This window comes from Mustela lutreola, chromosome 6 (genome assembly GCF_030435805.1).
Source record: "Mustela lutreola isolate mMusLut2 chromosome 6, mMusLut2.pri, whole genome shotgun sequence".
Lineage (NCBI taxonomy): Eukaryota > Metazoa > Chordata > Mammalia > Carnivora > Mustelidae > Mustela > Mustela lutreola.
In genome coordinates, this window is record NC_081295.1 from 42,480,011 (window position 1) to 42,494,453 (window position 14,443).

A 14,443-nucleotide genomic window follows, 5' to 3' on the forward strand; every position below is an offset into this window, starting at 1 on the left:
ATGTTCTCCAAGGACAGCCTGATATTTCTCCTGGCTAAACACTGGGGACATTATCAAAGTTATGGTACAGTAAGTTACTATTTCACCAAAGGTTAAAAAATTTAAAAAAAAGAAAGAACACATGTGGAGGGGGGGTACAGTGGGAGGGTGTTAATCACATTCAAGCTAAAATATTGTTAAATTCATAGAACTTCAAAAATTTTACATCAATGTAGATGATTTCAACAAATAGACAAACCAAAGCCTTTCTTAATCCCTTGCCTGACTGATGGGCTTTTTCCATTAAAACTGCCCATTCCATCCCAAATATGGATAATATATAATTCAAAGTCGAAATCCGGTCCCTTGAGTTTCCTGAGATTGGATAAATGTCTCAAAACATCAGCAAACAGGCCTTAAAGGGAGGTGACAATCTATAAACCATCCTGATGCCTTGTCAATAGGAGGAAGGAAGCAGGATGAGACTGTAAATCAAGCAACCTTTTCATGACCTCAACCCTCCCCCAACCTCTGAAAAATAATAAGGACTGTTCCTCGGGTCTTTGTTTGAGGAAGCTGAGAGTAAGAATTGAGAGTTTCTGCATTCCCACAGAGACTCAGGGTAACCACAACACCTTCCATTGAAAACTGCTTTATATTTAGTGACCTGAGTTCAAACGTGAAATTTTGCCACATTCAAGAGCTCAGAAATAATTCACACTATCACTACCCCAAGCAAGACAACCAACCGTGGCTGGTGGACCCATGTGAGTTGGGGTGGAGGGGTGTACAGATCACAGAAGGACATATTTCAAAGTGGTAGGCAGACTAGGAAACAGGAACTTCTGAAAGCTTTTCAGGGACCCTGAGATTTTAGCTGCCTACAAAGATGAGAAAACAGCTCTAGATTCAGAATTAGTGAACCAGGTTTCTGATCGGCTCTGCTATTAATTCTGTGACCTTGGTTATGTTTCTTAATCTCTCTGGGCCTCAGCTTCCTCATCTACAAAGTGGGTGAAACAATTTCTAAGTTACTGTCATCTCTCCAAAGTCTATAGTTTTGTGACGGTCACTCACTCCTCAGAGATACAAGAAACTCCTGTTTAATACAACTGTTGTTAACTGTAATCATACCACTGGAGGAAGAAAGAAAACAAATTGAGTTTTCTCAGTCTAGCTAATGACACTCGGCAGCTCAGCAGTGAGGCAGTCAGTGAGAGGCAATGGAACAAATCAACATCCTTAGGCTAATTACGTGTGGAAGACCTCTGCACATCACCATGGTGACCAAAGGAAGAGGAACCCCAATAAAGGTCAAAGACTGGAAAAGTGAGTATAGCATTAGGAAGAGATAAAATCTACCACAGCAGCCTGTGACTTGATCACAAGGCCCAGTGCAATGAGACTCTAATTATTTTCTAAATCAGTGTGTCAAAGTAGGCGCAAACACCACCTGCTTCCGAATCACCTAGTTACAAATGCAAATTCTTTGAACTCAACCAGCCCCACTGAATCTCTGGGGGGAAAAAAAACTAGAAAATCTGCATTTCTCAGAAGTTCCCAGGTGTTTATCTTGCACAGTAAAAGCCCAGCAAGTACACGCACAGAATGCGCAGAATACCTCTGGAGGTCGAGGAACTGGGGCTGCCTCCAAGGAGGTCTGCAGTACAGGTTAAAAGAGAAACTTCTTTTTCACCATAAACTCGTTAATGTTGTTTACATTTTTATCATGAGCAAGAATTAAATAAATAAATATTTCTAATCCTAAACATTTTTAGAAGTGCAAACTAAATTTTGGTACACTTTCCAGGAGTTAGAAAAAATGAATACTCTCGAAAGTTGAAAGATAAAATAACAACCATACTTTGAAATTTTTCTCTCTCTTTTTTTTAAATTATATGTGGATATGTTAGGAAAAACATAGCCTTAGTTTTGTACTTTATCAAATGAAGGATGGCAAGGAAGACTATCAGGAAGGATACTTATAAAGATGCCTCCCCTCAGTTCATCTTCTATCTACGTGGTAGCCTGAAATTAGTACCTTGTTACTCACTACAGTATGTTTGTTTCCTGGATGATTAGCAGTTCTTATTAGAAAAACCGCATAGGCAGAGACCATATCTTATGCTCCTCCAAATTTCTCATTGCTCTTTTCATACCACACCAGATACAATACTTGCTCAGTAAAATTCTTACAAAATGTTTTCTGTAACACATAACACCTCTCCTCTTGCAAGAAAACTCTGAAATTCAATTAAATTAATTATCTTTCTACCTTGAAAATGGGCCTTAAGTTGTGAGGTCCAGCAGTTGTTAAAGAGGATGCCTAAAAAGAAAAAGAGATGAAGAGATCAGGCCCAGGGGCTGAGGACCATTTTCACATGCCCAGAACTAAAGAAGTCTGCTTAAGAAAACTCAAGGACTAAGAGGCCCACAACTCTGAGCTATAACTGGAGACAGAGGTCTTCTGCCAAAGCAACTGTTTTAAATTAGGCACCATGAAGGTACTTGGGTGGCTCAGTTGGTTAAATATCTGCCTTCAGCTTAGGTCATGATCTCAGGGTCCTGGGATCAAGTCCCCCGGTGGGCTCCCTGCTTGGCAGGGAGTCTGCTTCTCCCCCTATCCCTCCCTTCTGCTTGTGCTCTCTCTCACACACACTCTCTCTTTCCCTCTCTCAAGTAAATAAATAAAATCTTTTTAAAAATAAATAAATTAGGCACCATGAGCTTAGGTGAAATTCTTAAGAAAATGTCCCATCCCATCATCTGAGCCATCCAAAATTGTGCTGTGCCTACCCACGAGATGGGGACAGATGAGCAATCCCTGCTTTAAGGGTGAGAATTGCACCACCAAGTCTTGTTAAGTACCTATTAGTGAGGTCAGCTTTCTTCACCCCTGTCCAAGACAGATGGAGACTGAGCTGGAAGCACCTTGGGACATTCGCCAATTACCGGATGGGAAGCACGAATTGCTTCAGTGGTTCAAACAGTAATCAGATGACTGCTTGGCAGTGGGCAGCAGACAACCCTTTGATGGAATTTGGGCATCTAGGCCATTGGACAAAACAGCGTTGCCCTAGAAAAGCAGCAGAGCAACCTTGGAAGCTAAGTACTCCAAATTCAGAATTCTCCTTCTATAGTGCAGAGTTCTGAGCTGTCTCTGAAGAACAGGTGCCCATTCAAGGACCACTTTCCCAGTCCTCTTGATGCTAAAAACAATAGAATGACACTGGAAATGATGTGCATCACTTCCAGACCCAGGTTTTTCAGCAGTTACTGCCCCTCCGCTTCCTTCCCCATTCCACTGGCTGGATGCAGCTGTCAATCCCTACGTGTCAACAGAGCCACAGGATGGAAGAAGCTTGGCCTAGAATCATTTCATGAAGGAAGCATCCACCAACAAAGAACCACTGCTTTGGACTACTATCTTAGCAGGAAATACACTATTGTGTTTGAGAGATTATACACCGTGGGATCCATTTTTAATAGCATCTGGCAAGCATTACCCTGACTCATATATTTGACTAGGCCAAAGGTAAATGTCATTCCTGGACTTCAGAGACAGTATCTAGACCTGAATAAGGATCAGTCCAAGGGGGCAGGAGCCTGCAGCTGCCGTACTCTGACTCGGTGTTTACAAGGGACAGATGGCTCTTGTGATAAGCATTACCTGGCTTGAATGGGAAGTATTCCTTTCTGGATTCTCTTCCCTCCAAGACACACCAAAGGATAACACCAAAGGAGATATAACTCCTCCCTGTTGTTTTCCCCATCATGTTCCAAGGCCTCGAACACCATCTAGCTGCAAAACACTTTAAGAATTGATGAATTTCCTTTTCTAAAGAGCAGCCCCATAAAAGAACAAGGTCAGGGAACCCAGCCACAGCCCAGAGCAGACCCTACAAATTCCCCTGAGGATGTTGACTGACTTGTGTTTACATGCAATAAAGGATCCTAGAAGATTCTGAGAGGGGCTTGCAGTTTACACACATGCGCGCACACACACGTACATGAAAATATTTGCCCTTTGAATTCCAGACTCAGGTTATATCCGTCAGGGACAAAGCCCCACACTGGCTCCCACAGTGGATAAAAAATAAATACGACACCATCTGTGACCTCCAGGAGCTGACAGACTATAACTCCAACCTAAGTGTTACAGAAGAGAAGGATGCAGAATATGCTCTAAGAACAAACAGAATGTACCATAAGGATAAAAGGAATAATTCCACATGGAACAACCAGGACTTTTTCTTGGGACAGATAAAATGAATGCTGTGTGTTTAGGGGAAAAATCACCCAGAGGGCAGGCATAAAGAATAGCTTAAGTACAGGCCCGGAGATACTAGGGAACAGGAAGTTTATTTACACTGGATCCTCTTGCTTACAAAAGCATTTGGTGCCATAATCTCAAGACAAATGAGTAATGCAATCTCAGTTACTAAGTTTCTTAGATTTTCTTTTTGAAAAAAAAAATTAAAATGCAATTTTTAAGGAATAAATCTAACGCTAAGAATTCTCTGGGATATCAAGTACATAAAGAGAGGGGCATAGTGTGGGGCAGAAAAAACAGATAGAGGAGAGCCCAAGATTGTGTAACACAGGATTCCAGTGAAAGCTAAAACACTGAGTAAGGAGATAGAAGTGAAGGCTAGAAAATTCAAATTGCTTTTGGATAAATGACCTATGGAACAGGGTGGGGCCATTACTCAGGAATGCCAGACAACCAGGAGTCGTTCAATAAATGCTTGCTGAATGAATGGCCCCTACATCATGCGTATGCTTTGTCATGATAACCTGTGCCAGAAATACTGTTTAAAATTCATTGGTTCTGTTGCCCTAATTTAGTGACTCATCCTCTGTCTTTTCCACCCACATGCAGTCAGATCACAGAAATTTCTTGACTAACCTAGGAAAAAAGTTATACAGATATATGCATATATACATATGTACATATATATAATATATATGATTTATGTAAGAAATACAATGTATGACTCCTATCAGAAAACATATGAGTTGTACAATGTATTTCTTGCATAAATTTTATATGTGTGTGTGTGTGTGTGTGTATGTGTGTGTGTGTGTGCATGTTTTGTTTTTAGTATTTAAAGGACTTTCCAAGTGGGGAGTCCCATAAAACTAAGAACTGCCCTCCATTCAAGCTCCAGTTCTGTCTTGCTTTCTTACTCACAGAAAGAATGGGGAAGGCTCATCAATCTAGATAGCTACAGATCTTTTCAGCAAGGACAATTTAAAAGAGTCTAACATAGTGAGAATTATGAAATCATTCTCCACGTGTACATCTTTAAAGGTCTATATGCATAAATTAGTTTCCCATAGTGCTGCAGTGCTCTAATTATTTTTTAATTTATACAAATACATGCAATTAAAGTGCAATTACAATGCAATTAAAGTGCCAGTATAATTAAAATGCAGAAAGAAGAAAATTTATAAATATGTTCATGAATCCCCTTGATTTCTTCTTAGGTTCAATTAATGCCACTTATGTTTTAAAGATTGTGAAAAATCTCCATTTCGACTAGAAAGACTATCCCATCAATCCATGTACCTTAGACTGTGAAGTCTAGTCTGGATTCACAGGGTTTATCTTTGTAATAATGTTGGACATAGGGAGATGGAGAGGAGAAGGGAGTTGAGGAAAATTGGAAGGGGAGATGAACCATGAGAGACTATGGACTCTGAAAAACAACCTGAGGGTTTTGAAGGGGTGCGGGGTGGGAGGCTGGGGGAGCCAGGTGGTGGGTATTATGGAGGGCACGGATTGCATGGAGCACTGGGTGTGGTGCATAAACAATGAATTCTGTTACGCTGAAAAGAAATTTAAAGAAAAAATTAAAAAAATAATAATATTGGACAGAACAGGCCAAATGAGCATTCCTTATAAAAGATGAAGCCAAAAGACGGGGGAAGAAATAAGGTTATCTACTAGAAGAACGAAGAATGCATGTAAAATACATTTTTTCAGGACTTCTTAAATGTTGACCAGATAATATTTACATATTTCTCTAACTAGAGCTATGACCCTCTTTACTCTTTAATTTCTCTGTAGATAAAGACATTCTGTTAATAAGGACTGATCTAAGGTACCATCAGTACACAACAGACATTTTTAGGAAATTGAAGAGGAGTTCTGCTAGGACTCCCCTTTTTATCCTTTTATAGATAAAAGCTTTCATTGGAAGAGGAGAATAAAAAGCAGCAAGCAGTCCAGTGACATTCTAGAAATTCAAACTTAAAAGGCTAGACCTGATTACATTATTTTCCATACAACAAACATTTACTGAGTACATTCAGATGTATAATACAGGTCCCAGTCCTCTAGGTAGCCATGATTTTGGAGGAGAGAAGAGTTATGTAAGAAGCTCATCACTATGCAACAGGATAAATGTTATCAGGGTCATGGGCGCTGTGGGCACAGAAAAATTAATAATAAAGGGCTATTCAGGAAGGCGAAAATGTTTGTGCTGGGTCTAGATTAAACAGTGGCTCTCATCCCTAGGGGCCTTACTGTCTCAGTGACTGGGGCACCGCTGGCATTTAGTGGGTAGAGGTCAGGAAAGTTAAGCATCCTCACCCAGGGTCAGCTCTCTGTACCAAGAATTATCTGGCTCCCAACATGATTTTCAAATTTCAAATGTCATATCAGGCATTTAGGACCTAAAAAACCTGTTTAAAACTATCTGAGCCTTACACTAAGTCAAGTTCTACATATAAACTACAAAGGATATGTTCTGTTTTCTTTTGCTTTTGTCACCATTCATTTATCCAGGAATATTTTTTTTCCAGGAATGCAAACACTTTGTAAAATAAAAAAGAATTACATTTTGTTTTGCTCAGAACTTTACCTTCTTATATAAACATATCAAGGTATATTCATTCTTCAATCTTTTGACATAAGGCAAAAATTTTTTTCTTCAGTTTATGTCTCTTGATAGGAGGCATGCATTGTATTTCTTACATAAATATCAAAATATGGCCACAATTTCCAGTTTCAGCTTCTTGTACTTGAGAGGGAACAGGACAATTTCTAATGACTCTGAGCCCCAACTTCCTCTGATTTTTTAGAATGGTCTCTGCACATTTGTGAGAGTTGCTCCATGAAATGAAAGACTGCACTTTGCACAACTCCAGGTCTTCTGCCATTCGGTAGCCCCAATGCATAACTAACAGTGGAATTGCTAAGACATACAGTCTGCATTTCTTTTTTTAAGATTTTATTTATTTCTTTGAGAGAGAGTGAGCGAGAGAGAGAGGGTGCATGAGCATGGGGAGAGGCAGAGGGAGAAGCGACTCCTCGCTCAGCAGGGAGTCCAAAGCGGGGCTGGATCTGACCTAACCAACCGAGATACCCCGGTGCCCCAGTCTTGTGTTTCCAGTTTCAATTGATAATACCAAATAGTTCTTCAAATCAGCTGTCCCACCAGTAGTATGGTCCCACCAGCAATATTTTCACAATCTCACTCACACTTGGAGTTATTAGACTTCTTAATTTTTGCTAATCCTATTAATATTATAATGGTATGTCATTGTTTTAAGTTTCTCATCTATTTAGAGATTAGATATTACTTACATGTTTATTCGCCAGTCAGGTTTCACCGTCTGTGAATTACACATTACAGTAACCACCCCCCACCACTACCCCTGTACCCTTAGTTTTATTTTCAATGGTTTCAGTTACCCATGGTCAACTGCCATCCCAAAGCAGATGATCTTCCTTCTGACATAACAGCATAAGGTCAGTCATAGCCTAATGTTGTCATAATGCCTATGAAATTCACTTCACTTCATTTCATTATGTAGGCATTTTATCACCTCAGATCATCACAAGAAGAAGAAGGCTGAGTTCAGTATAGTAAGATATTGAGAGAGAGAGACTATATTCACATAACTATTTTTACAGTACATCATTGCAATTGTTCTATTTTACTACTGTTGTTTAGTATGCCTAATTTATAAATTAAACTTTATCATAGGTATATCTGCACACAGAAAATAGTATACTGTCCCTTAGAGTATTTCTTGCAATTACAAATAACATATTTTTTAAATTCGATTTTGATATTATTGATAAATCAAGTAGTATTATTTGCCTTATTGATTAATGCTAATCATTTGTTAAGTCTTGTATTTTCTCTATAGACACTGCAAATAATTCCAAATGCCAACTTTACTTGTGTTGTGCTGACTTTTTCTTTTTTCTTTTCTTTTTTTTTTTTTTAATTTGACAGAGGGAAAACATAAACAGGGGGAGCAGCAGACAGAGCAGGCAGAGGGAGAAGCAGGCTCCCTGTTGAGCAAGGATCCTGATGTGGGGCTCTATCCCAGGACTCTGGGATCATGACCTGAGCCAAAGGCAGACACTTAACCAATTGAGCCACTCAGGTGCCCCTGTGCTAACTAGACTTCTAATACAAAGCCAAAAATGAACAGGAATAGAGAATATATTTGTCTTTTTCTTACCTAGAATACTTCTAAGTATGATATTCATACATACTTTTGTTACTTTTATTTAAGAAATGTTGTTCTAGTTAGCTAAAAAATTTTATCATGAGTGCTGACAGTTTCCTAGAATTTTTTGTATATTTTGAGGTATTAAATGGTTGTTCTCCCTTAATATTAAAGTTTTTATATATTGAATGTTGTTATTTTGGTTATTGTTGTATATTTTATAGTCATCTCTGTTCATAAATGAGCATAACCTAAAATTTCCTATTCACATACATTCTTTTCTCAATTTTGCTATCAAAACTATACCAGTCTCAAAAAATGAGTTAGGGATCTTTCCCTCTTTTATGTAATGATGGGTACATACAAGTCTTGAACTTATCTATTTTTCTAGTGAAATGTTCTTTCTTTTCATGTAACAATGCTCTTGATTTTTCTTATTTACTTATTTGTTTGTTTGTTTTGAGAGAGAGCTTGTGTGAGCACAGGATAGGACAGGGAGAGAGAATCTTAAGCAGCCTCCATGACCAACTTGGAGACTATCTTGGGGCTTGATCTCATGATCCTGAGATCATGACCTGAGCTAAAATCAAGAGTCAGATTCTTAAACAACTGAATCACCCAGGTGCCCCACAATGCTCTTAATTCCTAGTAACTAAAGAATAATATTCTTAATTCTTAAAGAGTATTTATTACCAACATATTTATATTAATTTTCCTCTACATTAGCCTGGCCTAAAATATATTTTGTAGCCTTTAATTTTAGCCCTTATGTGTCAAGTTTTAGGCGAGTCTCTTAAATATTACAGAGCTAAATTTTTAAAGATCTAATCCAAGATTCTCTGCTTTTAGCTACCAAATTAGTTCATTCATATTTGTTGTAATACTTAAATATTTCCATTTATTTCTACTCTAGTATCTTGAAACTTCTATTAAGCAAGCTTTTGATGTATTTCTTTTCTTCTTCTTTTCTTTTTTTTTACTTTCCTAACTTCTGTTATATTGGTTGTTTCATTCTTTATATACTTTGGAAGCTATACCATCTATTCCTATTTTTAATGATTATTCATATTTTAATGTATGTTGGGCTTATCAAATTATAAAATTAATCAATATACCTTCAATCCTTCTAAATAGAGAATCTTAGAATATTTTAACTCTGAGGTCTCCTTCAATCTTACATGTTATTTTTGCCCAGTTTTTAAATTCCACCTTGCTTTTAAACTTCTTTAAATTCCACCTTGCTTCTAAATTCTCCCTCCCTCCCTCCATTTATTGTCAACATCATTGTTATAGTTTTATATAATACTTCTTTAGATTTATTCATATTTTACCAATTTATTCAATCATCATTGCTTTTTGTTTCCCACTCTTTCCTTTGGGCTAAATTTCCTTTTTACCAAAATTTACCCTTTGTAAGTTCTTATAGTGAGGCTCTGTGATTGCTAGATTCACCCCTTCTTGTTTTTCTAAAAATGTCTTAATTGTGTCCTCACTCTAGAATGATAACTAAACCTGGTAATTCTAGATAATTATTTACTTTTGGCATTTTTAATATATCATTCTACAGACTTCAGACTTCATTTGTTATGTCGTATTAAAAATTCAGCTGTTTGAGCAATCTGGGAAATAAACACAATCAATGGGTTTTTTTTGTAAAAAAAATAAATAAATTCAGCTGTTTGTTTAATGGTCATTCCTTTTGTAACCAGACTTTTTTCTCTGGTAGCTTATAAAATCCCCAAGTTTTCTTTGTTAGAATTAAGTTTCACTACAATATATGGCTGTGAATTTATTTGCATTTATTCTGCCTTGTATTCATTGTACTTCTGACTCATTATTCATGTTCTTGTATCAACTTTTAAAATTCTCAGCCATTATATCCTTATGCATTGCCTTTTTACTGTTTTCCCTTTTCTTTATGGAACTCTTATTAGAACTATGCTGGACCTTCTCACTTTATCTTCAATATTTAAAATTCTTTTATATTTTTTATTTGAAATTTTTCATTTGAAATCTTTATTTTTTTAATATCTTTCATTTGAAATTTCTTGCCTAGCTATTGTAGCTAACTCTATGTTATTTACATTCAACTTCTCAGACATTGTATTTGAAAATGACAAGATGTGATGCTTTTTTCAGTACTATAGATTTATGGTATACTTTTGAAAGGAATCCTGTATACCCACTGAGGAAAAATCAATTGTTTAAACATTGCATTGTACAAAAATCTGTCAAGTACCCACATGAAACAACTGGGATACTTTCTCAAAAACTTCTCCAAACAGTATTCCAATAAGATGAGATATACCACTCAGAGCTTCAATCTCTTCTCTAAATTGTGGAGCTAGGTTGGATAAAGCACTGGTCAAACTCTCCACTGCCATTGTCTTTATCAATTAAAGACAGTAGTCCCAGTCATGGTACAACCCATGTAAGCATGAATTGCTATAGCTTTTTCAATGCTGCTGGACTGCACGAGTTGGAAGGTAACTGTCTCCTCATGAGCTAACATATATCTTTTGATGTCCGCATCCCAAGGTCTATAGGACTAAGCTTAAAAACCTTAATAACATATTCTATTTGAAATTATCATACCATATGAGGAACATGAAAAGGGGAGAAGACAGAAGTTGCTGCTTGGGAGTTCACTAGCCAACACACCTGTATTGGCAAACAATTTACATAAACTGCACTGCGCTAAGAATTCCCTTTACAACTCACACATTAGGTTTCTTTTTTCTTATTTTTTTCTTTTGCAATGACTATAGTAGTCATTATTAAGAGTTCTATTTTTTTTATTTGCAAACATGTCTACCAATATTGGCAAATACACTCTTCCATACCGTCTTACTTTCTATAATTTTAATGCTTACTTTTACATTTTTAATTATCTTTAATGTGCCTACTTTATCACTTCCATTGCTTTCTATTATCTAAAGGCTTAGGAAATCCATACTCCTATTTACTGTGCCAGGTGGCTCTCATTCATGGCATGGTATTTCCTCACCTGTTTTACAGTCCTGGATTGTGACTTTATCTTCAGCAAGTTCTACTGAAATCTTTTGCCACAGGGGTGAATGTATGATCCTCAAAAGTGGTTTTGCATTTGCTACTGTAAAATATCCCAGGGACATCTGCCCACAGCAATTTTTTATTGAATTTCTTGGCTTGAGGGTGTCCATAACATGTGGATATTATAATTTCAAACCTTGAGTTTCAGGTTCTCAGAAGAGATTTTCCTGTTTTTCCCTCACCCCTGCCTTCTACCCGCTCAAAACACACACGGATAACCCTTCTCATTATCTCCCTATGTTGGTGCGTGATGTTTTTCAGTTCACCTTACAACAAAGAGGGTGCAGACTTTCAAAATCCTGGCTTTATACAAGGATTTTATTTCAGACTCTCTGCCTATATAAGACCAGCCTCATTTCCTCTCTATTGTAGGCATTAAAACTCTCCTGCCTCAACCTCCAGGGAAGACTTAGCATCAGCTCAGACTCATACTTCTTTGATTTACAGTTTCTTCTTTATCCCTGGGACCTGTAGGTTTCCATTTTCTCATAAGCGCAGTTATATATTTCTAAGAATTTTTATTGCATTTTATCCAGCATGTATAGAAGCTATTAGAAAGAGAATTTTCTGTTTTATCTGCCAGCTTGCTGGAACCAGAAATTGTCAATTTTATCTTTTAACAGGCACTTCTCTTTTTGCACTAATGTTATAATGCTTTATATTCAGTTTAATTATATGATTATAATAATAAATTTAACTGAAACCAACAGACCTGTTTGTTTCACATACACAATAATTCAATTCTTTGTGAATATACAACTCCTACTGGTAGAAGCAGAAGTTTAAGGCATACTAGAAAGTGTCCTGCAAGCCAGGTGCGTTTTGAAGTCTATAAACATCAATTTAGTGTGTTTCACAGAAAGAACAGGGAATATTATAAGTCTGATAAGGGGGTTAAATGGAAAATAATAAAGCATCCATCCTAACTTTTAGGAATGGAGCAGAGGAACTGGTGAGAAATAAATCTAGAAAAATTTATTAGTTTCATGCCTTGAAAACATGAGTCATTCTGAGGAACTTGGCCTTAATCCTTAGGAAATGGTGGAGGAGGGCACTTCAATATACAGAACTGTGGGTTTTGAATGAGAAAACATACAGGAAACAATCTGCATAAAGTTTTGCACAAATGTAAGACATTTTTTTTCTTATTTCAGTATCTATAAAAGCTTCAAACAGCCTCTAGAAGTTAATGAAGCAGTATAAGTATTCTGGTATTTAAATGGCTATAAATTCTTAAGCTACTTCAAGGTCTTTGCAGATGCTCTCCTATGGAACACTGGCTCTACTCATTCAGCCTGTGGCCCCTCAGTAATTTTCTCCATCACCCAGTGAACCTCAGTTACATCCTCTACAAAGAGGTCTCTCAGCACTTAATGATAGGGAAAGCGAGAACCCCTCTTCCAAATGTGTTCATTCTCTGTGTACCCTACCTCAACCCAAGAGCTACTGGCTGCTATCTATATTTGCCATTCTGGTTTTCTTTAGAGCTGTTTTTACCTCTTACTAATTATGACTCATTGATAGTTAATATTTCTTTAATTAAGATTTTTCTATCTGAATAACTGTGTTGTTTCCATCTCTAAACTGGACCCTGACTGGTAACACACACTGAAATTTGAGAACCAATATCCTAGAACACAGAATTATCCCAAAATTTAGAGTATTTCACCGAAAGTAGGTGAACAGTTCTAATGACTATATAAATGTTACTTGGAGCACTTGGGTGGCTCACTTGGTTAAGCATCCAACTCTTGATTTTAGTTCAAGTCATGATCATTGGATTAAGCCCCACAGCAGACTGTGCACTTCGCATGAAGTCTGCTTATCCCTCTTACTTTGTTCCTCCCCTGCACTTGTACTCACTCTCTCTCTCTCTCTCTCAAATAAACAAACAAAATCCTAAACAAATAAATAAATGAATATCCCTAAAAGATTGAGGGTCATAAGTACCTGAAACTTAGAGGCTCAAATAACTATTTATTCAGGGAAATTCTCATATACAGTGTACTTTTACAGCCATGTATGTAATCTGTACACGTGTACTGATACTCTTCTGACCATAAGGCCTATAAAACACTAATTAAAATTTTTTAATCCCAAGTAAATATAATTTAAGGTAAGATTAATAATCAGTGAAACTAAAAGATAATATTTATAATTACACTTAAAAGTTGTTTGCAATATGCCAAAATTCTATTTGAGTCATGAAACAAGTACAAAAGTCAGGAAAAGAAAATATATTTTTAACAGGACATTCCAAAAGGAATATCCTTGTGCTCACTTCAGCAGCACATATAATAAAATTTGAATGATACAGAGATTAGCATGGCCCCTGAGCAGAGATAACCAAATCTGTAAAGCACTGCATATTTCTCTTTTGACAAAGGTGGTATATTCAGACAATCTCATGATCTAATAAACCTTATTTTTTTAATAAAGAATATCCTTTTTCTAAAAGAAATACAAGATTTCACACATAACATATTATAGCCATTACTGTAGTGAGATAAACATTGCTAACAGCAAGAAATCCGACCTTAATTTACTTATTGAATTAAAATAAAAACACCTATTCAATCAAAGTGACCTGTCAGTGCTGTAGTTTCCACTGCTTCAATGAAACATTTCTTTTAAAAAATTAGGCTGTTGAAATGTAAGGTCCAGAAAAGAAAGTGATGAGTGCACATCAAAACTGTAGGTCACAGAGTTTCAGAACTTTAGCTTTCCTTTCCAAACAAACTTCAATTATATGAATCTAAATTTTCAAAACGCCTCTTATCAATCCCTGCTCCCCAAAAGTGGGTCAATGTAAAAATCGTTCTTGATCCAGAACCTTGAAAGAGTTTAGATTCGGGGTACATTCTTAACATCAGATTCATCAAAACACAAAAATCAGAAAGATATTCTGTCTTTTAAGGTA

At 36.8% G+C, this 14,443-nt stretch overlaps 1 pseudogene; it reads left to right on the forward strand.

Annotated features, from left to right (window-relative positions):
* Positions 1–13,796: 13,796 nt before the first annotated feature.
* On the forward strand, positions 13,797–13,897 carry LOC131834958 (U6 spliceosomal RNA; annotated as a pseudogene).
* The last annotated feature ends 546 nt before the right edge of the window (positions 13,898–14,443 follow it).